Raw genomic sequence first — 25,107 nt, 5'->3', positions numbered from 1 at the left:
GCGCTCGGTGTGTGAACAATCGTGAATTATGCGCCCTCAAGAAATTCCAAATTGTTATACTCCGGGGGGAAATATTTGAAACTCGATCAATTTGTCGCTCGGCGAAGCATTTTTCAGCACTGGCTCGCTGGATTTCGAAAGCTTCCGCCCCCTTTGGGCTTCTTGTTATAACGTACGATCGAAGATTTAAGATTATCGCTGCCTGGAAACCGCTCGCGACCGCACGGCCAGTTATTCTTTTGGGAATATTGAAAAATATTTTGGTAACCGATGACCGCGAGAATTTGGTGTGTACTTTGGTTAAAATCCGAATAAATGGGCGGTCCGCAGGAGCAGCATTGAAAATTCGGACACCCCGTATAAGGGCGTGATTCGAACGAGGTACGAGATCGCTTACGACAGAACTTTATCTGCGCGAGAAAATCGTTAACGATCCTATGTTAGTGGGTCGTTGTTCGTTCGGAAGCAACCATGAAACTCGGTGTAGTCGTTTGCCAGACTTTAGGGTTGTTCGAGGCTTGACTGAGGACTCTGTGTCGAGAAAAGAAAAAAGGAGCGAATTAAAAGAAAATACGAAAAAAAGCACATTATCAAGGCGTGAAAATTGCCAGTGAGAATCCACCTCAAGCCTCGGCGTACAAACTCCAGATAAAAAACGAATCCGATGTATCGTGTCACTTGAAAAAAAAAGTTTTAAACGTCATTTCCAACTTTTTATTTCTTACGAAACCTCGTAAAAATAGGGAGGACTTTTAATAAAGAGATCGAGGGGCGATTTCATTTCATATCGATAAAAATTTTCGCCTTCCAAGCCGGGAGTTTAGTTATCACTTTTTTCTTTATCTCTTTTACTCTTTCGAGAATTTTTGGAACGAATTTTATTTCGTCGCCTTTCCATCTAGAATATTTTCAGTTGGAAATAATATTTTGTAATTTTGTCATCAGTAAGCCAAGAGAAAAGTATGAACACGAATATTTGCGTGTAAATGTCAAACGCGACCATTCAAATAAACGTTATAAAGGCCTCGAAATTTCATTTTTTAAGCCATTTTCTCCAGTTTGCTTATTTCCGGAACTTCAAACAATCTGAAAAGTATTCGTAACATATATTACAGAATTCGCGTATCAATATCAACGTCCAGGAGGGAACGTAGTTTGACGACTTTTCTCATATTTTTAGCGATCGAATAAACGATCGTGTCCCTGTGAAGAGCTGTACGACGACGTTCGTCGTGCGCGTTCGATAAAACTTGCAATTATCCGACGAGCTGAGAAAGTGCGATGTGAATAGGGCACACAAACACGCAGCCTGTAGATGCTGGATTTTTAAGTGGATAAAATGAATTACGACTCCGGAGTACTTGACGAGCCAGACACGAGTACTGAAGAAATATGACGCGAGCCAGTAGCGTCGTATTTATTAAGTACCGTGGTTAATCGCAGCTCTCGGTGTAATAAACATTTTGAAAAAAGACACGTAAGCGTCCTGGCTCGTGTCTCTGGAGCGCGTGTAAATCAACTTTGGAATATTTTTTTAAACGAAACATTACGATGTTGATGGTTGTTGTTAGCGCATGGTTGTTGGGAGTGTCGAGTGACTGGAGCAAATGCTCGAACACACAACAACGTTACGCTCTCGGTGTGCTTTATTCAACGGAATAAAGTGGAGCTCTCTGCGGATAGCACAGCTTGATGCTTTATTGGACACACGCTCTTCGTGAATTACACTTACCTCTTCCGCACTACGGCGCATCTCATTCTTTTACTAAGATAATTTAGGGAGGTTTTTCGTGAACTTTTATTACCCTCCCCCGACCGGATAAAATGCTCGACCCACTTTTTTGACGTCGCGTTCATCAAATGCTTCGGCTACGGATTGAGCGTGACTGCGGATTGTTATTGGAAAAAAGCTCCGAAATCATCGCCATTCGTGTTCGAATCTTCCGATACCTCGCGTTCGAGGGGTTTTTGATCCTTCGGAATTTCTAACACGCCGCACTCTCTCACTTCGTACTTCACGCAACACATTTTATTTTATCGCATTTATACACTCGAGAATGTGCAAAGTTCGGGGGACGTCGGGCCATCGGACTTTCCTCCTTTCTTGAGAAGTGCTTTAGAGGCGCGCGAGACTTGATTGATACGCGGATTGCGTGGTGGCCGCGAAAAGGTGCTCGTCGAAAATCGATCCGGCGTTTTACACTCAGAAAGCCCCGACGATCGTCCTTGCCGCACAAACGCCCCAGGAAACTATTTATTATGAAACAGTGTAGAAGAATGTTGGGGAATTTTACTCTGTTAGGACACTTTTGAAGGCTCAGAAAAAGGATCGTTAATCAACTAAAATATCAAAGGGCCGCTCGAAAATGTCGGCGATTCGATGGATTCATTGTTAAACAAACTAAATTTTGTGCCACCGGAAAAATGGACGTTCAATCTCCCGCAACGAAAAAGGATTTTGTTCGATGGGGCAATATTTGTCTCGGTGTCGAAATGCTCGAGCCGGGAACAGAAAGAAATGAAAATATTCCATTTTCATTTGGACGTAGTCAAGTTTTAATCAAGGAATAGTCGTCGTACAATTTGATCGCCGTTTGAAATTCGATTAGCAAGAAAAATAGAAGAATTTAATTTCCCGTTTAATTTGGGAGATTATTACAATTAACAGGTTATTACCTTGTGATTGCGACACACATTTTGCCATTAAATTTCGTCGGATAAGTGAAATTCCAAGGACTAATAAGTCAGAGTGGCGGAGAGAAAAACAGAAGGAAGTAAAAGTCATTTATGGAGATGATGAAAGCTCGCGCGAATCGTTCGTTGCATTTTCCGGTCGAGGGCGAGGACGCCAACAAAGTCTCGTCAGGTAATTTTGTAATTTCCAGCCGGCAATCAAGCCTCCCTTCCAATCGGTTCGTTAATACACCCTATTAAGTGGTCCTTCCTCCGACCCCCTTTCCTCTGCGACTACGCCGCGCTCCTCTACCTCCATGAAATTTTCTTCCTCCACGCTTCGCGCGCGATTGTCTCGTGTCCTCAATCAACTGTTATCAATAAACCTTAATTACTAATCATATCCAGCAACCACGACTGAGAGCTTTTCATAGCTTTCATTGGATTGTTTTTTCATTAAATCGATCGTTGTAACAACTTTCAAATATGATTTAAAAAATTCATTGTCAAATGTGATCACGAAAAACTTGTTCTGGCTCGAACCGTGCACTTTTTCCACTTTTTCGATTCGGTTCATTTGAATTCATTGGATTTTTTAACCCCGAAGAATTCTCGTGCATAAAAATGGAAAAAAATGCAGCTTCGACCGAATTCAGAAACGTTTGATTTTTGGAATGAAATTGTCAGAATTTTGTATAATATTGAAATGAGAATAGGAGATAAAAATTCTCGAATAAATTTCACTAATTTCGTGTAAAAGTGTCGATTTACGGTGAGCAGCAAAGGTTGTGAGATCACGAAAGAATAAATGAAATCAGCTTCGCAAAATAAAGCTTTTCTACATATTCCCTAACAATGCGAGTATCCGTATTCGTGCAGCTTCGCTGAACTCTTTATTTTTATAATTGGAAATCGATCGCGTACAATTGTCCACGTATATTGATCAGGCGACAGAGTGTAGCGTGCGAAACGTCGAACGAGCGACAATTAGTGCAGGTTTATCCGAGTCCGTTGGAGCAATATACTCGAAAGCTGTCCGACTTGAAACAAATAGTCCGAGTCTGCGACTCTGGTTCGTCCGGTAAAGTATCATTTCCGAGAACATGCTCGTTCGAGCGACTGCGAACTCTGTCGGGATTGTTCATCCGTTCGCTTCATTATTTCAATCTGTTCGAAATGGTTATCGAAATAAAGAATCAACACACAATTAATGTCATTGAATAATAATTATTCCATTGAACCTGGTTTCGTTTGTTCGACGAATTCCTCTTCTTGAAAAATCCATAAATCTAGTAATGAAAAAAAGGACGAGATTGTCTCGGGAGAGGCTTTCGTCCTTTGACCCGATTTCATTGTTGCTTAAATCATCATCAAATTTTTCGTAATTAAGGAAAACAAAATCGATTCTTTTCAGGAACGTTCTTAGGACAGACGGAAATTTCGAAACCCCAAAAAATTTCGAAATTCTATATTTTTAGCGAGTTTGAAAAAAAAACGCTTCTAAAGAAGAAGAATATCACTCGAGGGTGTGCTGTAAATATAGAATTTCGCAATTCGAATTAATTTCCCTTCTATTTTCCCGAGCGTCCCTTCCTTCCCAATTTCTTCAAACAAACAACCTTGAAGCACAGAAAATGTCCCGAGTTTTGAGCGGTCATAATCATCAGTTGGAAGCTTCAAGTTATTTGTCAACACGCGCGGACGCACGAATTTGTCGTTCTTTGACGATAATACGAGGCGTGTGTACAAGAGATTGATGATGAACAAGAAATTCTGTGCACTTTCGTGTGTTCGTGTGCTCGCGTATGGACGCGGTAAAAGCCGCAAAAACAAGCCTTTGCATAACTTGGCTTTCATTGCCGGAATCCCTCCTCTTTCTCTCGCTGCTATAACGCGTTAAACCGACGTGCTGCTGATTGTGCACCAGGAATTCCTATTAGTGCCAGAATTACTTCTCGAGTTATCTCTCCCGGTAGTGTTTATTCTCAGATAAATTAACCGAATTTAATTGAGCAACTGTGTAATTAATTTCGTTTGAAATAAGCTTCCGGTGTGGGTTGAGAGCTCGGTGGGATAATGAGGGCGATCAGGCTTCGAGTCGTCATTTACATTTTCGTTACTCGTAATAATACGATATCTCCAAAAATAGAATCGCTGAGAGCCTTAAAATGTTTGTATTCTCGAGAATCTTTTAAAACTCATTTATTACGGATGAAATGGTTTGAGAACGAAATTTTGATTATTTTGAAAGATTCTCGAGTAGCGTTCCAGAGCGATGGAGAGGCAGCAGTCAAGATCAACTGCCTCAAAATCGGCTTTGTCCTCACCCTCTCGACGAAACCTTCAACACCGGGGCGTCGAGGAACGTATGTGTGGGGGGTGTACGCAGGAAAGAAAAGATTCTTGAGAGGAGTCTCGGCCAGATTCAGCCGAACGTGAAGAGGGTTAAGGGGGAACGGCAGCCGAAGTGGTGGGGGAGAAAAAAACATCTTAGTCGTTCGAGTTTTCAGGCAAAGTGTACTACGCGTGTCGTCGTGCAGCTTTTACGAGTAAGCAACAGCAGCATCAAGAAATCCTATACAATCTTCTTTCACACATTTCCCACGAGAAACTGTCGCGCCGCACACAAATATATGTTTATACATACACACGTGTGTGCATGACACATTGGATGAGAGTTGTCACCCTTTTCCGTCGCTTTTCTTCGAGTTTCATCCTTCGAAACGATTGCCTTTATCCCAGCTATTTCTGGGATTACATGCCACTGAGAAAAATGGATTTATTCCTGTCGGATAAAGATGACTTGCATCGAATTTCAAACACTGTTTTGTAGCGATACGTTCTCTTAATGTTACCAAATAATCCACGGAATATCCAAGGCAGGTCGGGATGGCGGTTGCTTTTAATTTCGTTTCTTTCTGCGTCGATTTCTTTGTGGTTTCAATCAAAACTGAGTTTCGATCGCACTGCGAGCCATTCGTTCGTTTATCAACATTTTTACGTGCAGCATGCCGCGAAGTGGGAACGCCCAAAAAAGTGGTTAAATAGCTTCCTGCTTTGCTCCCTTTATTTTGTTTTCATAGAGATCGACGAGAATAACTGTTGTCGTTCGACGATTAATCGGTGCTCGCGGTCACCGAACCGAGTACTGAGCCTTCCGGAGGCTGCTCGAGGTCGACCTCGATCGCGTGCAGCAGTCGCGCCGTCGCTGAGGAAAACAGAAAATTTTTGTACGTCGTCGTCAGAATTGACGTTTCCTTCGGGCTCTGGATGAAGTGGAATTTGTACTTTGACGATTTTCTCCAACGGATACGAATTACGGTCGGATCGTTTCTCCCTAATTCGTCTTCCAGCAAACTCTCTTTCTGCAGCTTTAACCTCCTCCGCGCGCCGCGTGTTTCTTTTTTCCTTAATTTAATTTCTCACCTCATTTACCCGCTGTGGATCGAGCGAACGATCGCCCGGGATAGATCGGAGCTTGCAGCTGCTATTTTATTTTATTCCCGCGAGTTTACGAGAGACAGAGGATTAGCAGAATTCCCCTCAAATACACTGCTCTGTGCGAAAGCCCCCTGACGAGCAGGCTCCCAACGCGGGATACAGCCAGCGTTTCATGCCGCTCGTTCTACTCGCGGGCTCTGTATCATTCCAACCGATTCATCGATCAAACGATTAAGGCGCGAACTAAACCAGCCGAGACTCTTCGTGCTTATCACGTAAGCATGCTTATTTCGATGTCAGAGATGTGAATTCACGTGTGAATTGTTCTCCCATGTATTCCATTGCAATAACTTGGAAATTCGCCCAGATTCAACCTTTCCGGAGACTGCTCAAGTATTCCGAGTACACGAATACGACGCTGAGATCGCTTGTTCGCGTACTTCTTCCTCTATTTCCATCTTTTTGACTTCGGCTCCGAGATGCTTCGCGATGAATTTCAACGAATCGTGACGATCCGAGGACTCCGAAAAGTACGAATTTATGATTTCTACGGAAAATTCTTTCTTTTCGGAAATAAAATAACAACCGCGACGTATTTTTGTTGCTTCGTTATAGATGCGCGTTGACCCAAGCTCGTTGGCTAATAAATCCAAACGAAATTCTCCATTTCGGGAATGTTCTTGGAAATTACCAACGATTAATTATAATCGCAGTGAATCTGAGGTCCGCACTCTTGCAAAATAGCCTCTCATCGCTGATTGTTGGAAGCCAAGGTTGGATCAAGTCTGCGTAGTTAGTGTGAGCCAAAATCGCGAGACGTGACCTTGGCCCAGGGCTGTCGATGCGTCGTCGAACTCTGGCTGTCGTCTGGCTTGAAAGACCGATCGCTGCTCGCTGCTGGGTTCCCCGTGAATGTTTTCCAGCCTCAATATTTGCGAATGATCGATCCTCGATGATTTTATTCAGCGAGACCCTTTTTTTTTTGTGGAATCAAATTGCAGTTGACGCGAAGAATGAAATGAGAATTCGTCGCGACTCGAAACTGGTGGCGAAGTATTCCAGGCGGAGGAAGAGCCCCGAGGTTCTGTGCAGTCCGGAGGAGCGGAGGGAGAGTCAGCAGGGGATTGCTTGGCAAGTCGAGAAATTTGAGGTTTACGAGGTGCTGAAAAATCGCTGGGGCTGGTGCGTTCATTCGCAGAGTGCGCAAGCTCATGGAATATAAACGATGCAGGAAACAGGTGAGGAGAAGGAGCCTCGCGAAACGTTATTCCTTCAATTTCATTTTTGCACTGGAATATTTCTCGGGGCGCTCGGCTTTGAGGGAAGTTTAGTTTTCAAGGCGATCCGTGCGCGCGAGCCACCGCGTTGAAAGCTTCGTACAAAGATCACGAGGAATTATCGGAAAAGCATTTCGAGCGATTTGAATTCGCTTTATCTTCGATTCAGAAGCCCTCGCGATCAATCCTTTCTCACTCGACTCATTCACGATTCCATTTTACTATGTACACGAAATATTAGTGACGTAATCGAGGCCAATTAATCGGAGATTCAACCGAATGCCTTCGTCTCTCGATCGATCGAGATTTCATGATCGAGTCTCGTCGATTTTCGCGCTCGGGCGAGTAAACTTTTGAATAATTATCGGATATCGCCCCCTCGCGGTGAGTAATATATCGATGAAACGAGCGAAGGTATCGCGCATAAGTACCGGGTCTCGAGCGCCAAGACACCCAGAAAATTGGAATCACCTTCCATTACGTCGTCGTCTATTCTCATCCTTCTCGTTTGTAACCCGCTTTGCTGCTCGCGCACCGCGCTCCCCATGCTCACAACTGGAGAGGGAGCGGATCTCCTCGTGAGAAACATCCCTCGAAGGTTGAGGATCGAATGTGCAGCAGAGTCCTACCAAATCGCATCGATCAATCCCCTGAAATGGAGTCGTCGAACCCCCTTAATTATCGTTATTCCTCGACTCTCCAACTGTCCAATGCGGATTCTCACAGCGTTTTCTCACAGCGGATTCGAGTTTTTCGAAATTCATTCGTCTGCACAGTTTCCGAATCACTTAAACTATTTTCAGCATGAAATTTCGCGTATTGAGCTATAAACGGCGTAATTAACTTGGAACGAATCAAAGGAATGTATTTCTCCTTTGTAACGAAGCTTCTAGCTCAGGAAAAAATTACATTTCAACAGTTTTCCAACAGAAGTACAATGAGAACGGGGATGCAGCACCCGGAGGCTAGAATAAGTGTACGAGAGTTGCCGGAACTTGGAGAATCACGCGGAAACAATCGGGTTAAAAATGAAGAATCCTCGAGTGGCTTGGTGTGCGTTGACGAGCAGGAAATACGTTCTCGAGAGTAAACTGCGGCTCCCGAAGACGCAAAAAATTGAAAAGAACACATAGAGGCGTGGATCCTCGATCAATGGATTCTGAGTACCGAGCCAAGAGTGGGTCGAGGGTCAACGTCGAAGCTTACAGACCATTCCTACGTCTCGCGTTTCCAAAAGGTCTTAAACTCGAAAGCACATCGCTCTTCGAGCGTATACTCTTCATAATTCATTTCCTTCGGAGTACCAGAAAATCTCAAATTTAGGAATCTTTCTATATCGAACACGACGATAGATCGCAGGTCTTTTTATACTAATTACTTTAGAGGCGTATGCAAGCCCTGCATGAAAAATTCATCAAAAAATCCCATTTCCCAGAGAAACATTTTGTTGATTCCCTCTTCTTTGCTTTGGAGACTCTTCGTACATTATCGGTCAATGTAGATTAACGAACTCCGAACTGAGAGGATGTTCGCCTTTGAATCATGCATGAAGCTGCTGCTTTTTGTCACATCAATTCAGCACCTTTGGACAATTCTGGTATACAGGATTGGGACGAATATCGTGTATTTATCTACGCGTGCATGCATGTATGTGACGATCCATTCCGGGTGTTGTGCCACGCAAATATATATCACGCTCTCTCCCTCCCTCTCGCTGTCTTTCTCACAGTTTCTCTCTCCCTCTCCCGCTCTTTCTCTCTATAACAGCTCGAAGAATCGTGAGGATACACATTGCACACGACGCGAAATGCAAGCAACCTCTCTCCTACGGTGCCCCAAGGGGGGCACCTCGTAAAATCTCATGGAGCCGTCGAGCGCAGTCTCCGCAAAGCTGCTCCGGCTCTCGTAAAGCCTTCCAAGCTTCCGGGGTAATTCCCATCCATTTAACCCCATTTTTCCCCCACTCCCGGACACTCGCCTCCGTGTTCCTGCGAGACTCGCCTGGAGTGTTGCCTCGCTCGGTTTTTCTCGACCTGAACTCGGAGCAGGTTCTTGTACAAGGGCCGAGGGAAACTGTGGAAAACTCGGTCGATATGGACCACTTTTTGTTTTCACTCAATTTCGGTGAGTTCCTATCGGTAGAACTCAAGAAAAATTACCTTTGAAGCCCACGCTCGTTATTTTCCGACATTTTATTGGGTTTTTCGAGTTCAGGCCAAGGTCGTGGGGCATCAAAGTCAAAACAAATTCGAAAGAATTTCATTTCCCAAATTCCCTTCTGTAAGCTTCGTGGAAACTTTTTTTTCGACAATTTTCCAACATTTTTTTATGCGAACCCGAGAAAAAATTGACGTCCCTCGTTCCTTCACTATACGCACGACTCGTTACTTCGTTTTCTCCTGCAAAAATGTCTTTTTCTTACGATCTTTCCATTAAATTCACGAACATTGTCCTCAATGTCATTTTTTCCAATAGATTTAAATTTCCTCTGAAGCGGGTTTGAATTTTTTTCTAAATTTGTTATTATCGAGCATTACTGTAACGTCGACAAACGAAATATTTGCATTTTAGGTATTTGAGGAAATATTGAAAAAACGTCGATATTGATTCGACGAGCTGTGAACAGTTTTGCCGAACCCTCGAATATCAAAAACACTCCGTTTCAATCACGAGCGTTTTTGTCGGTGGTAAACTCGATATTTTTACATGCGAAAGCAATGAAAATCGAGAAGTCGGTCGAGTCCCGTCAGTATATTTATTTCATAGAGCCCGGCTCTCGGGGAGTTGCCATCGAAAACTAATTATAAGACGATAAATAGAGCGATTAATTATTCCGAACACGATTCCAACGAAAATATTCGTTCCATTTGTAATTAATGAGTTTCCAGTGATCGCGCGTTGATCGTTCGTACTCCACGGTGCATGCGATCTCGTTGCGTAAATATCTGGGAACGTTGGTCCAGCGGAGAGAAAAAAAAGCACACGGAGAAAGGAGGCAACTTGTAAATGGTAAAAAGTCTAAATACGCAGTGAACGTTGAATAATATAATTGCACGAAAGTATAGCACGGTTTTTCCATCAATAATTCAACTCGTGTTTCCTATAGATCGAGCCTTGCGGAATCTCCATTCCTCTTGGCAAGCCCCTCACTCCGATTTAGTCGGGAACTCCTCCCTGGAAACGACCCTCATCTGCCCTCTGGTCTTCCAGTTAGTCCACGTAAGTCGCTGGGGATTAAAGCAGAACCGACAGGCTATAGAGGGCGAGAGACGCCACGGGAATCGTCGCGCATATCCTCGAGAAATTACACGCCCTCCTGCGCCCCCCTGTCCCGCTGGATGCTGAAATCGTCCGGTATTTCGCGCGGCTTCAGAATTCTCGCGGCCAACTCTGCGCGTGGTGGATCTTTGCGAAACTTGCTCCTCTGTTTTTCGATGGTTGAGTAGATTGCGAAATGTCAAACAAGCGGATAATATGCGACAAAAAAGTTTTCGAATTCCCGAATTTCCATGAAACGAACATGAAATTCGGACTTCTTTCGGTGGAAGCTTCTCCCCCCCCCCCCCCCTCTTGGAAACTCTTTTTCCATGCATCAATGCGTATAAAAACAGAAAACGATGCCCGGTGTACCTATTTGTTGGTTTCGTGTATTCTTCTTTCCCTTTCCCCCCTTTTATTCGCATTTGAAAGTCGAAACACGTTTTGAATATACGATGAAATTTTCCCCTAGATTTGGGCTCGTCCCCGACTCTCTTCCCTCGACTTTCAACCGCTGCTCATGCTTCCTTCTCGAGCCAAGGCAGACATACGTATGAGTTTCCGTTTGTGTACGTCCGTGCTCAGAGACGACGCTCGCTTTCCGCGTCTCCTGCTTGTATTTCCACCGCATCTGGCCTCGAAAACCGTGTCTCCTGTGTCCGTCTATTCCTTGCATTTTCTACTTATCTTTCCATCTTTCCCCTTTTCTGTTCTTGGTCACTTCTTTCCTCGCTGCTGCTTCATACTCTTTTCCGTTATATTTCTTCTCTTCCTTCGAGCGCATTCTACTCGCTTCCTCCCCATTTTCTGCCCCATGTACTTTATCCCGAGCGGCCATTGCTTGCTCTTACGATTCTCTTATTTCACTTTCCAAATCCTGAAACTCGAGATCGCATGGAAAATTTTCTTTATTTTTATACATTTCGTTTTTATGCGAACGGATCTTGTTACATTGCACTTTCCTCCGGACACTCGTCCTGGCTCCGGATCCCTTCTTTGGACTTCTCCATTTTAATAATCGTTCCGGAAGATCAAAGCTGTGTTCAACAGGAATTTAACAATTATTTCGATTTTCCGAACAATCGAGAGTCTCCTGAGCTCAAGAAAATGTTCTCGGTTCCGGACTGCACTTCTTACGATGAAGGAATTCGGTAAAGAATATCGCAAAATTGAATGAAAATTGTGTTTAAACACTTTTTCAGAATGACTTCGTGCTGTTTTCCATCGTGTGATAAACGCCGAGTGTACTTATGAGATTTCCGTTGTTTTGCGTGGTATTATAATCGCTAGTATCTACAGAATATTTATCAGTTGAGTGGGAAACGAGAAGATAAAAGCAGGAAATCCGAGCATGCTGGCCAGCATTGTGTTTACTTTGGATTTCCCGGCAGCTGGTTCTCTCGGCTGGGTTATGATGCTGGTAGGAGCATTGCATCGCGCCGGAGCGAGGTTACTTTTGCTCGTAGCATGTTCCGTATGGACGTGTTCATAATTATTTCTGTTAGGTTAGGGGAGAAGTTCGGGGATGCATGAGGAAATGAATGTTTAAATTGATGAAATACTGAATTAATAAAGATAAAAAGATGAAAAGATTTGGCTGAAAGCACCATTCGCTTCGGCGGTGAGAAAATGGAAGAAGCTAAAAACGTATTTCAATATTTGCGAATGATTCTGCAGATTTCGTACGAAAAGAAACTGATAAACTGTCCACCGAAGGATCAATGGACGCGACGTGAAACCTTTTTTGTTTCTACCCTCCGCCGCGTTCCACGATAAAATCGGGCTACGATCTCACCCAATTTTAATCTTCGTGATGTTTTTTTATGGTCACATATGGATTGAATTTTTTTTCACCTACGCGTGGACTACGTCGACGAAAAACATTTCGGTTATAAGCTTAATTATTATTTTTTGTCCCGGTAGATACGCAGAAACTTTCCCACTGCGGTGTGAATTTTCGATGCTCGAATTGTCAGAGTTTACTGTTTATTGAGTCGGTTCGTTGTTTCGATGAAACAACAATCGAAACACTATACAATTACGGATAAAAATATCTTGAATTTATCATATTTCAATTGAACTGTCACCAAAATTGAGCACACCGAGGACGAGTAATAGTTGCAAAAGGTTTTTGGATTTCTGGTTTTCTTACTCTTTTGCAAAAAAAAAAATGACGCCCTAATTTTTTGGGCCACGTCCACACTTGAAATTTGTTTCCAGGATGGAAACCCTGACAACGAGGCGATTATAGAAGAATCTCAAAAACAAGATTGCAACGTCACTGGTACCATCCTCAGGCTCATGAATTATCATGAAAATTCTTGGAATTTCTGCGATATGACGAGCAACTCGCGTCGTTTTTAAATCTTTAATATATTTGCCAAGTGCTGCAAGTCTCAACTTGAGATGTGGGCAAGTGGGGGATCTTGGCTCCGCTTAAATCAATTTGGTTTCTTGAGGAAGGACAGCAGGACCACGAGATGCTGTAGCATCCACCACAGATCTTTTCAGTTCCCTCTCTCTCTCTCTCTCTCTCTCTCTCTCTCTCTCTCTCTCTCTCTCTCTCTCTCTCTCTCTCTCTTTCTTTCTCTCCGCTATCGTTTCGAAAGTAATTAAGGAAATGGTTCTCATAAGCGTTTATGAAAGGCTATTATTCGTTGAGAACGACAACAATGGAAGGGTGGAATTTGCGGAGAGCCAGGAGGTAGAAACGTATATGGGATGGGCAATAATTCCCTCGGGTTTGGATAATGCGAAAAACCGTTTCTTCTTCGTCTTTTATTTCAATTCCGATTTACATATTCTGAGAGGAATAATACTTGCCTTTCGCTATCTTGCTTAAATTCAATAAGATTTTCATCCATTTTTATTGCTTCAATGAACCTTCGGCTTTCATCTTATTCGATAAAAAAATTTATGAAATTGTTTCGTCAGAGAACAAAATACCGAAATCAGACTCCAGATGTTTGGAGTAAAATGGTCGAATGAATAATCAAGATTACATGCACTATTGTTTAGGATGCCTGCCATGAAAAGAATTTATATTTAAAATATATGCATTTAAAATTTTTGATAAACATGAGATACATTTTTTTTTCAATTTTAAATGAATATTTTTTACATAAAAAGTACTACAATAATCGATAGGAAATATGTTGTTTTTTTTTTTTTCATATGAAATATCAAGAGACTCGGTAGAGTTTCGAGACAAGCACATTGACAGCCTTATTTTTTCGTGTCGAAATTACATTTTCATTGCACTGAACATATATTTATCACTTTTCTATTAATAATTTTAAATAACGATTTAATTTAATAATTTAATCATTATTTTTCATTATTATTTATTATATATAATTAATAAATATAATAAAACAAAAATAACGATTAATTCAATATTAATAATTAACGAAGCCTGAGCTTCGACGTTGAAACAAACTTATTTTTCGATTCTTAAAAAAAAGTTAAATTTATTTCGAGATTCATGTTTATTACTAAAAAATAAACCTTTCGATCACAGTCAGTGCGGTTTTTTCGTGCATCATCCATCAGGGAATAGCAAAAAAATTTCAGTAGATTCGGACTCCAAAAGTCGAACCGCAATTGTGCATGTTTGGGGTTTCTGCCCACTGAACGCAGTTGATTTTTCATCGTTTAACTTATTCGCCAGGTGAGATTCGATGCACGAGAATTTGTGCACGGAATTCATTGGTCAACAGGCCAGGCGACGAATAATGCAAACAATTAAATATACACATAACGATCGAACTCTATTTCGTCGTATTTCTTCGATATCGTATAGACTCGACGTCTGGATATTCCCGTGACGATATTTTCCGAGTGTTCGTCCTTCCTTCGGGAGCTTAACTGTCAGAGGTGACACGACACAGAAAGTCCGGAAAGCTCTTCTCGCGGTGTGAGCTTGCCGCAGCACACCTTCTTTTTGCTCCTTCCTCTTTCTACCGTGACATCTCCAGATAAAGAGGAAGATCTCGAGAAACAAAAAGAATTTGTGAAGCTCCCAATCCATTTTTCGATTTTCGATCCGCATTTATCGGGAAAGAATAAATCACTCGAACTTCACCGGAAATTCAGCGAGATAAATTTTCACTGGATCATACGAAAACAATAGTTTTTCAAAAGGAAAGAAAATTAAGGACTATCGAGCGTCAATGAGTCTTGTCAAGCCGAAATAAGTTGTGGCTTGCAAAAAGCGAGTTTCTTACCTTAACAAATGATGCGGAAAGTGGACTTTCTCACCGCCACTGCCCCCCTGTGTCTGCAAGCGCATCTCAAGCTCCTTCATTATTTTCCACGGTGGTCTTCAACTTCCCTCGCCGGGCAGTGACCCGGCGTCGAGCGGGGTATTCTTCAATGGTAAAAAATCGTTCGGAGGAGCGTAAGACGCTCGATCAATCGGCGAGGCAAAGACGAGACTGAGATCCCCGCTCGGATTTCACCGGCGCGGAGTGGATCGGAGCGGGGGGAGAATAAAACCGGGCGCGGAGTGACGTGCGACGTAAGGACAGGAAGATCGAGAATCGAGACTCGACAGCTGCCCTGGATCCTCGGCTCCCTTTATCAACGTTTTTTGTTTCATTTCTTTTAGATCCCCGTCGTTTTTCCGTTGACCCAAATTGCCTTCAGGAACTCCCGGTTGTCGCAAGAAGCCGAGTTTTTCTGTATTCCTCGTTAAGGCGAAGCTAATTTGCCAAATTTGCTACTTCGTTTCCCCCTCGCTTTTGTCGCGTTCCTCGGAAACGATGCCGGGACCGGAAATAGTTAATATTTTTTCGTCATCCTCTTTCCTATCGCACGTTATTTGTCCTGTTTCATTAGTCAGCCAAACAATTGTAAAAAAGTCATGAAAAAATGCGCTTTTTCAAAGCCTCGAGGCCGTTGGCCAACGCGAGCTCGACCGGGACTCGAAGCCTCGCGGACGTTGATCGATTCGGATTGGAATCTCTGCCGTAGCAGACCCCGAGTTATTCCGATACGCACACGGACGCGCTAGGTCAAAACATAGCAAAGAATATATTCCGACGGAATGCGGTGCACGAAATCGATGTGCCAAACGCGAGAATACGGGAGGAGAGATGACATCCGTTGAAAGTGTGTCAGGCCGGTATGAATAAGTAACTTATTTTTTCTTCGAACGTATAATGTTGAAGGGGCCGGTAGTTTCATTGGATTATTCAAATTCGGGTCATTCGTTAATCATGATCGTCGGGTCTGGAGCGCCTCGGCTCGACAGATAGAAAATTACTTCAAATTCAACATTCGGCTAATTTCTGTTGGAATTTATTGATAGAAAATCGGATACGAATAATTGGGAGGAATTAATGAATTGGCAATGGTAAATAATTTTTATTTGTCGGTCCCTTTTCGCGAAAAATCGGGTGAAGCTTCCTGCGAGGAGAATTTTCGTAGTGGCAGATTTTCGGGAAGTTGTGAATTTTACACTCTCTTTTTAACTCATTCGGGGATGCCTTTACAATGAAAAATGTTGGTGTGAAAAAATGAGGAAGAAAAAACATGGGTCGAGGCTCGAAGATTTTTTTTTTCCATTCATTTCATTTGAATTGTGCGTGGGTGTGTGTTCGTGGAGGGGGATTATATATAAGCGAAAAAGTGGGAGAGAAATTTCATAAAAATGGGAAAAAGCTGGTTCGTCTTCTGGCGCTTTTCGCGAGGCGACATCCGGTCAGCGTACTTCGACTTTCTATTATATAGCTTCGCTTCACCAAGGGACGATAATATCCCGTGCAGAAAGCAATAATCCTCCGCTGGCCGCAGCAATTCACTATTTTTCTATTCCCTGAGGCTACGAGAGACGAGACGCACGAACTTGTCTCTCGTTCTCTCTTTCTGACGGAACTACGCGATCATAAAAATTCTCTTTATATCCTTCTTGACGCGTGTGTATATGCGAGCTCTTCGAGTGTCTCAGGCCTGTTTGAGCAAAAATCGTTTCCCCTTTTCTCCCGCTCTCTTTCTCTCTCTCACTGTCTCACATACACACGCACCAACACTTTTCCTTTTCTCCATTCTTTCAGGTCCTTCCGTTTGCTTTTAGAACAAGCACTTGCCCTCTTACGCACGTCCTCCTTTATCTCGCGTGCCTTTGGGCACGCACGCGTCTCCCAATGACACGTGACAAGCCTTTTCGAGGGACACTTGAAAATGTCCGACCGCGTGTTGAATTGATTAGGCGGTGTCTGGCTTCAATCACTTTCAGCAAAGATATGGACGAGCTTTCATTGCCTCGTAATAACATTCTCTTTCGATTTTCATTCTCGTTTCTTCGTACAGAAAACAAAAAGGAAACGTTCTTTGTGGGTGTGAAATTCAATTTTCTTATTCCAATGGCCTTCTCAATGTTTTTTCTGTATAAATATGCCACATACACGATTCCTGTAAACCGAAGCGAGTCGTGGCGAATTTGACACACTTCTGAGGGGTCTACAATAATTAAGGGCGAAAAAAGACTATTTTCACGAATTTTTTTCACCGGTGTATTAATTATAAATGTGGATATAAAAAGTGTAAGGCCTCGAAAATATACTCTTAAAATGCACAACAAAATTTTGTTGTATTTATTTTACTCAGTTTTCGTACAAAAAAATTGAGGAGAAGACAAATCCAAAAATAGATGGGTATGCACTGTTGATAAAATCTCGGGAATGGATGATCGGAGAAAAAAAATAAAAATGCTTTTAGATCACATAAAAAAACTACGTAAGAGCACATTTTTTCATTGTTTTTTGCAAACAAATATGGTTAAAAATTTCAAGATTCGTATAATACAACGATATTCATAAAAACACGTTTAAACAAAGGCAGGTACGCGGTACCGCACACTGGGCGGTGCGTATATCAGCGTGGTCAGTCGGCCAAGTAAACGTCGCTCAAAAGTACTTTGAAATTCGTATACTTTCGAAAAATGCAATAAAAAGAAAAATCGATATTTCGAAAATTCTAATTAGGGTAGACCCCTTGAGGCAACACTTGCCAATGACCATCGACGAGCAACTGCACGAAGGACACATTGCTGCAAAAAGCAGCAATTTCTTGTCCATTTCTACCTTCCACGCAATCATCTGGTTCGTCGAGAACGTTAATTTGTAAAATTTCAACGTATTCGGGATCGAGAAAGTGCCTGACTTCGAGGAGCGTTCTCATGTATCAATCCCAGGATATTCCTAAATGAAGGAGCAAACAAGGCTCATTCAATGCCAATAAAAAGTGGCTTGAAAGCCGAAGAGTAATATTAATCTCGAGTGCTTGAACTCGGAGCAGCGAATGACGAAAGTTGTCTCGCGAGTTGAAAATTCATCTTAGCAATTCGCAGGGAGATTCTTGATGCTAATTTGAAGCGTGGAGGATCGGAGGGAGGAATGCGTCTAGTTTGACAGTCTGGAATCAGATGTGCACTGTAGTTGCTCCAGTTTATTAGGGATTTGAAGACGTCCGTTAGTTACGTTAGCAGAACTCTTGGGACGCGCGGTGAGCGAGACCGGAGGGGTATGAAACCAAGATAAATGAACGGGGGGGAGCGGGTCGAAGAAGAGGAGGGAGAAAAGGTTGGAAGTCAGAATCCCCGTAATTACATGTCGAATGGTTAAGGCGCCAGGCCAGCCGTGCAGGGGTACGCGCGACGACGAGAATCTCGTTAAAGTCGAACGTGAAATTGTAAGCCTTGCTTCTTCGACTCGCTGTCTCTTTCCTTATCTCCTGCCCCTTAAATCCTCCTCCCTCTCCCTCGCTTCCGCACTTACCTTTTCGTACGCTTCTAGCCCATGTGTCCCATTGCATCAACTCACTCGGTGCGCTCACATGTATTTACTCGGAGTCCATTGGTTTGACTCCCAAGTCGCCTATTTACGATAGAATTGTCGTTACGTAACTCAGAACTTGTGTTAGCCGCGTCGTAGTGACACACCGAGTGTCCCAAAAGTCACTTCCGATTTTAGTGTGACGAAAAAAACGAGGCGATTCCCCGAGGCTTCGGTCACAAAGTACTTTTTTCTTCGGTCTCCCTCGTCATCGCTTCGCGGACACTGGACTTCCCACAATTTGGTGATTTCTTCATCTCTCGGATGCCGCTCTCTCGGACAGCCTTTCTATAAAATGGCCAAGAGTCCAGCGAGCATTGATGTGACTGGCGTCACCAAAACATACAGCGAAAGCTTTACAATATCGGAGCAAATAGTCCCTCAAACTTGCTCCTCTGGGAGAGCCCCGCACCAACCTCTTCCGATTTTCCCATTTTCCTACTTCACTTCGCTTCCTCTGAGCCCTCGTTGCCTCGCTCACTCCTCCTCCTCCTCCTCTCGCTGTATTCCAGTGGACTGCTCAAAGTTTTCTCCGAAGAGGAGCGAGTTCATGGCGCTTCGTTACAGTCTTTTACAATCTTGGTCGACTAAAGCTCGCTCTCCCGTGTGAGGAAACGCGGACGAGAAGCCAACTTTAACAAACTCCATAACTTTGATCTGTCTCTGGCAACAAAGGTGGCCTTCTCGTTATTTTCATTGCTTCTCTTTTTCGGGGCCATTTTCCAGGGGAATTATTCAGTCGTACCGCGAGCGCCAAATATCAAGTTTAGAAACCGTCGCTCGTTGGGAGGAGCGAAAGTATATCGAAATCGAATTAATTTAATCGAGTACTCATAGAAGCGATAGAGATCGAGTTGAGCCAGCAAGCTTTCGAGTTGAAAGGAGAAATCGTTCGGGCATTTGTACCTGAAAATTTCTATGCTCTCGAAAAGTGTCTCAGGCAATTCCCTCAAGATCGGCCAGCACAGCGGAAAAATGGTTCGCTCCGTCGACGTCGATTGTTAAACGCGAGCGTGTCGTTCGCCGCGAGGCTGCTTTTATCGTTCCAAGAAAACGCGTTAGCCGGGCCGGCTCTGTTTTACGATAGAGTCGAAGCTCGCACGAGTACGCGCGTGCGAGTTTCCTTCTCTTAGGACAAATCGACCCATGCGCCTAGCAATTAAACTCACCTATGCATCCCATTGCACGTACGTACACAGACACATTGCCACCCTCGTGGACTGATGTCGCGTGTGTACCGTACGCGATTCTTATCCGTGGCGTGATTGGCCGGGCTCGAGTCGCGCGAGCTTGAGAGGGTGAGAGGTCGAGAGCGCAAATGAGCGAAAGAGAGATGCGAGATGAGATGAGAAAATAGGAGCAAAATGAGAGAAGAAAAAAACTACGACGACACGTGAAATGAATCAACGGAGAAAGGGAGCGAGGACGAAAATCGAGTCGGAGTATAAAAATATGCTTTCGTACGGTAATTCTTACCCCGAGTTTTGCAGCTTGAGATTTTCCTCATTGATCACCCCGCGGGTATTGAACCCATTTATTTACGAAGGGACGAAAAACGTGGAGAAGAGAGTTGAAAAAAGTCTCGATGAATGTGTGTGCCGATAAAAAATGAATAAATTCTCACCGGATCGCCACAATTTTCATGGGGGTCAATGGCAATTCACATAAAACTCGTGCGTGATTGAATTTCGTTGGTCGGTGCCGATTTCGCGGTACGAAAGCTCCCCCGGAATTCCCGGGTATGGGCTCTCGATCGCTCGAGTTCTATTGGCAAATTGCTTGGAATATTTGCAATAAATGAAGGAGAAAAAATTCGATGACACAATTATTGAGTAGTTTAGGAATGCACGTGCGTGTTTATCGAGAATGTCGGAGTGTGAAACGAGATCGCTCGAGAGCACGGGGAACTCTGATGCATCAATCAGCTGGACGAAAACGTGTGCGGATAGCATGCGTGCTGCTGGGCGCGTAGTCATTCCCGTTCGACAGCATATCGTGGCCCTTCAGATCATTGGAAATGCATCTAACTGCGACGAAGCTCTCGCAGTAGTTTTGTAACGATATTCCTGTAACAATGAATAACGAAACGTGAATTTTGTATCGGAAATTTGGTTAGCTTTGATTGTAAACGCTTTCGTTAAAAAAACAATGAAAATTCGTGCCTCGTATCGTTTGACCGTTTGATTAACGGTACGATATTGATTAACGGATACGAAATTTTTGGATTTTCTGACGCAAATTTGAAATACCAGGCCATGGAAAATAACGAATTTATTCGCTTTTCAATACACATTTTTTCAGAAGAGCTCTCAGAAAATTGTAGCGATACGATCGACTGACGCGATGCCGGAAAAGTACGAAAATGAGTAAACTTCAGGGGGTGGCAAAACACAGTGAAACAGTATTTTCTATGAAATTTTATCAGTTCTCGCGAGATCGTGAAGTGACCGATTTGGGGGGGAGGGTTCGTGAAAAGTAGTAAAACGCAGCATCGCAAAATTGTTGAAAGCAGCTCGATGTTCGAGGATAATAGAAACGGTCAGCGAAACGTCATTAAAAAGCGTATCTCGCGTCGGGGTAAAAAGCCCCGGTATTTTCTCCGCGACAGTTCTAGGCCGAGTTTATACCCCCTTAAAGCGAATATCGATAATCGATAGTATCTTGGAATCTGAGGCGGTCAATTTCGGTCGGATCGTTCGGGGGCTTCATCTTTAATGATCCTTTGTAACTTGATGAAGTGGCCCGTCTTCAGAATCGATTCCCCTAATTCTGAGGTAGCCCCGCGTTCCGGAATTCCAATCGAGGACCCAAACGTTCCGATCCATTTTTCAAAATGAACTGCTCGACTTAATTAAACTCCGTCGCACTCGCTCATTGCAGCTCACATTTTAACGATCACTGTTGACCTTAAAACACCGGCATTAAAAAGCACTTTCGATGCATCAGCTCGTTTCACAACGCACATTAATGCCTTTTGTACTGCTGAGAAGTGGCTAAGCTCGGAGCAAGGAGAACTTGGAGGTTTCTTGGGCGATTCGTCCAACCTTTCAGTGACCCCGATTTTAATTGCTAATTTTAAGCAAGTCAAGCAGGAAATAGTATTAATGGACAGAAAAATATGAAACCTTACAGAATGCTGAATTATTATGTAAAAGTCATTCGTACAAATTTTGGAAGTCCCGCTGGCTTGTAACGCGAAATATCTGTAATTTCTTCTCTGGAGTAACTGCACATTTTTCCCAAATCTCCGTTATTGACGGATAGGATGGAACAAAAAATTTGAACAGTAGAGAGATGAAATATTTCCAATCATTTATCCAGCTTGAAATTTATCGAAGGTGACTTATGACAGGACTCCCTTTTTCCCTTTTTTTCCCTTTTTATAAAGTAAGGTTGTGACGCGTGAATTAGCTGTTCATTGTCATCGCTTTTCCGCGATTCCGATTGGTTATTGAAACACGACCATTGTGGGGCTAAATTCATTCAGAAAAAACAACGTTCACTCGTCCTGTCAAAATGACAGCTTGGAATTCAAACCATCTTTGACATTTTCCATCGATATCGTTTTGCTCGACTCGATTTCTCGAAAATTCTTCGAATTGCTGGACATTCTTTAAATAGTTATTAATCAGTTGAATTATTAACCCTCTCGGACCGTATGTTGCTTCTACGCAACACGCGCTTCCAGGCCCAATGAAACTGCATCGGTCAGTAAGGTCGGGGTTCTAACTGCCTATTTTAATCAAGCAAGGTTAGATTGCACCTTAGATACTCCTAAACCAAGAGATAAACTGCTTTAACTCATCGAAATATCAATATATAGTCGGCGTTTCATGTTGAGTTGGCGTTGGGTGAAAAGGTGCTTTAGTTATCGCAAAAAAAAAGTGGGTATAAATTTTTTTTTCGTACTCCAAACGTTATTTCCTTTCAAAGGGAAGCTAATAAGATGTATTTAAGGTATTCGGTGCTAGATTCATTCGTAAATTTTCCTGATTTTGCTCCCCAAGGACCTGGTGCTGCGCGCAGCGAACATTCAAAAATTCATATTTCCCAACAAAAAAACCGAAATGTCACAATGGATTCGGAAACTAGAAAGTATTTTGAGATAAAATTATGAAGGAAATCATTTTCCGTCAACGCGAAATAGGTCTCGGTCTGAGAGGGTTAAATGTAATTGAATCCTGGTAAAAATAAGTAAAAACGTTGCGCTGTACAAGAAGATGACTCACCTAGTAATTACTAAAATAAGGCATGACCTTCGCTTCTTTCCGGAGCGTCACTAGAGACGTTGCAACGCCTCATATTCAAGGTTCTGTCCGCCTAATTTGAAATTGGAATGTACCAGCAGTGTATGTGCAGACTGGTGTTCGAAAGCTTTTTTTGCTGATGAGATATGAATCAGAATGACTGAATATAATAAATTGACAAACACATTGAGAAGTACGCTTTTACTTCCATACATATTTTCGTATAATCCAAAAGTTTTTTTCTCGAGAATTCTAATGACAGCTCGTCAATGACATGATCTGTTTTTGAACGCACATAAATGCGTCCACATGAAAACGAGAAGCGACGTTGACGCAGGCGAACTAATATTTTTATGCCCAGTTAGGTATATAACTGACTAGCTTCCTTGAGCGATTTTTCTCCAAAAATTGTTTTCTTCATTCGTCTGTGATCTCCCGAAATTCGAATGATTGTTTTACGTCCGTTTTTAGTTCGTTCGAAAGCAATTGTAGCAGGGCGTAATGAACAAATGAAATGAAATCTCTCGCTCGGTGCTCCGGCCGTTCGATGACGTTCGCATTCCAGGCCGAGCCGATAATTGAAAATCATTGTTCGAGCGGGTTTATCTTTGTGTCGAATGGGACACACATGCACGTGGATTCGCGCACACGTGTGAGCATTTACACATTCGTAGGAAGGGAGGGAGTGGGCGGAGGGTTTATTGAAGTGTGATCTTTCCATAGTATATATGGATCTGGGAATGGGTATATTTGAGGGAACAAGCCTTAGCATTCTACGGTTACAGGAGCGAGTGACAACGAGAACGCGATCGAGAGCACACGCCTCGACGTTCATTCTAACGAATCGTTTGGGTCCATTCACCGATTTCTATCCCATCACGATTACAACGTGGCGACAATTTGCCTGTTACATATCCCGATTTATGTCGAGGGCCGCAGTTCGCCGTGCGGAAATCCATGCACGGTGTTCCCGTGAGCGTGTGTGCGAATGCGTTGTGAGATCGTTATGCAATCGTTGTGTGAGCCCGATCGCTGGCACTCTCTTTATCCCCAACCCCCTTAAACGGGAAGAGCGAGCCAGTGATTCGGGAAAGCCCACTTATCCGCCGGAACAGGCATCGATGCGAGGGTTATAGCGTGAGCCCAGAATGTAACGGGCGCGCACGAGCACACAGGCACACACCCTCGTCCTGGTTTATATGTGCAGATCGAAACGTACGACGCGTTTTTCTACTCCGGCGTTGCTCTTACTCGAAATCGCTGATTTTCGGGGCGAACCGTGTCCCCGAGAGCTCCGATCCTCTCCGGATCAATGAAAGAAGCGTTTTTACCAACGCGTCAAACAGAGGGAGCGGGCTGTATTGGAAAAGGAAGAAAAAGCGAAACAGCAACGAGGAACACTCGTAGTTGTCATTTTTTCAGCTCAGTTCTCCGGACATGAGAGAATCGAGGACTGCGAGGAGGCTGGAGCGCGCGAGGGGTCGAAAGTGCGAGCCTGAGTGCATGCCCGGGATTCGAGTCGTTGTTGTGCAATCACCGTTTTGTTGAGCTCGGTTAAGCTTCCATGCTCACGATTGTTTAACGCCGTTCGCGAATCGGCACTTGGCTCATTTTTCACACATGCTCCCAGGCGTTTTTGGAGGTTTCCTCATTTCCATTGGAGCTCGTAGTGTTCGGTCGCGAGCTCCGAATTCGAAAGGGAGCAAACAAGGATTATTGACCAATCGCCGACGACAGATCGAATTTATATTTAATAAGAAAGCTCGTGAGCAGGCCACGTTCCAGTGCACTTATTCCAGTAGCACACAGAAACGAGGGAGGATACTTGTGAGAGCAAAAGTTTTCCCGTTCCGAATAATCCGCAACGACCTCTCGAATCTCTACTCCATCCCGCTCCCACCTCGCTTCCGCCCTCTTTTTTCCGTTCCTGTCTCTCCGTCAATTTAACCGTCTCTCGCGTCCCCTTCCTCGCTCGCAGACATTTTTCCGACTCTCAGAAATGATACGGGGAGAAATCCGAACATCTTTATCCGCGATTCCATCGTACGGAGCAGCCCAACCGATCTCGCTCTCTGTCATCTCACTTTTCCCAAAGTAACAGCCTCGTCTGGCTTGTCGCGACTCCCTGGGTACGAACAGTGCGAGATAATTAAATATATCAGGGGGACGAATGGAAAAAAAATAATGAAAAATAAAGGAGAGATAATCTCAAGAGAAACTCAGCCATTTTGGACGGACGAAGGAAAAACGAAGACGCGGAATAAGAAAAGAAGCTCCGTCACAATGGACTCTATATAACTCCGGAATCCCGTAGGATATTTAGCTACCCCCCGAGCCTTATTTTTCGTGCGATCTACCAACGGAGGAATTCGACAG

At 43.4% G+C, this 25,107-nt stretch overlaps 1 protein-coding gene across 4 annotated transcripts in view; it reads left to right on the top strand.

Annotated features, from left to right (window-relative positions):
* Positions 1 to 25,107, top strand: part of LOC122414559 (Glial cell line-derived neurotrophic family receptor-like) — a 203,647-nt gene that overhangs the window by 62,232 nt on the left and 116,308 nt on the right. The gene's annotated exons all lie outside the window — the stretch shown is intronic.

This window comes from Venturia canescens, chromosome 8, assembly GCF_019457755.1.
Source record: "Venturia canescens isolate UGA chromosome 8, ASM1945775v1, whole genome shotgun sequence".
Lineage (NCBI taxonomy): Eukaryota > Metazoa > Arthropoda > Insecta > Hymenoptera > Ichneumonidae > Venturia > Venturia canescens.
Note: the sequence above shows the minus strand (reverse complement) of the source record. Positions and strands in the feature narration are given on the sequence as shown.